Source organism: Nomia melanderi, unplaced genomic scaffold (genome assembly GCF_051020985.1).
Source record: "Nomia melanderi isolate GNS246 unplaced genomic scaffold, iyNomMela1 scaffold0014, whole genome shotgun sequence".
Lineage (NCBI taxonomy): Eukaryota > Metazoa > Arthropoda > Insecta > Hymenoptera > Halictidae > Nomia > Nomia melanderi.
In genome coordinates this window covers 8,810,831-8,811,785 of record NW_027475130.1, presented here as the reverse complement: position 1 = coordinate 8,811,785, position 955 = coordinate 8,810,831, and positions in this window count along the sequence as shown.

Here is a 955-nt window from a genome sequence, read left to right as displayed (position 1 = left end):
TCGGACCACCAGGGGCCGAGAAAACCACAGTCTCATGGGGCCGGACACTCAGGGTCAGATAAAAATCCAATATATATCTGGTGATGTCTTGGGTGCTATTAGAGATAGCGCAATAAACCAAAGTGAATTATCTGCAGGAGGCCCTGGCGCATGCATCTGTGCAGCGGGAACGACCTCGGACCGCCAGGGGCCGAGAAAACCACCGTCTCATGGGGCCTGACACTCTGGGTCAGTGAAAAATACAATATATATCTGGTGATATCTCGGGTGCTATTACTGATAGCGCAATAAATCAAAGTGCATTGTCTGTCGGAGGCCCTGGCGCATGAACCTGTGCAGCGGGAACGACCTCGGACCACCAGGGGCCGGGAAAACTACAGTCACATGGCGCCGAACACACAGGGTCTGGGGAAAACCCAATATATATCTGGTGATATCTCGGGTCCTATTACAGATAGCGAAATAAATCAAAGTGAATTATCTGCAGGAGGCCCAGGCGCATGAATCTGTGCAGCGGGAACGACCTCGGTCCACCAGGAGCTGAGAAAACCACCGTCTGATAGGGCTGGACACTCAGGGTGAGGGAAATATCCAATATATATCTGGTGATATCTCGGGTGCTGTTACAGATAGAGCAATAAATCAAAGTGCATTGTCTGTAGGAGGCCCTGGCGCATGAATCTGTGCAGCGGGAACGACCTCGGACAACCAGGGGCAGAGAAAACCACCGTCTCATGGGGCCGGACAATCTGGGTCAGGGAAAAATCCAATATATATGTGGTGATATCTCGGGTGCTATTACAGATAGCGCAATAAATCAAAGTGCATTGTCTGTAGGAGGCCCTGGCGCATGATTCTGTGCAGCGGGAACGACCTCGGACCACCAGGGGCCGAGAAAACTACAGTCTCATGCAGCCGGACACTCAGGGTCTGGGGAAAATCCAATATATATCTG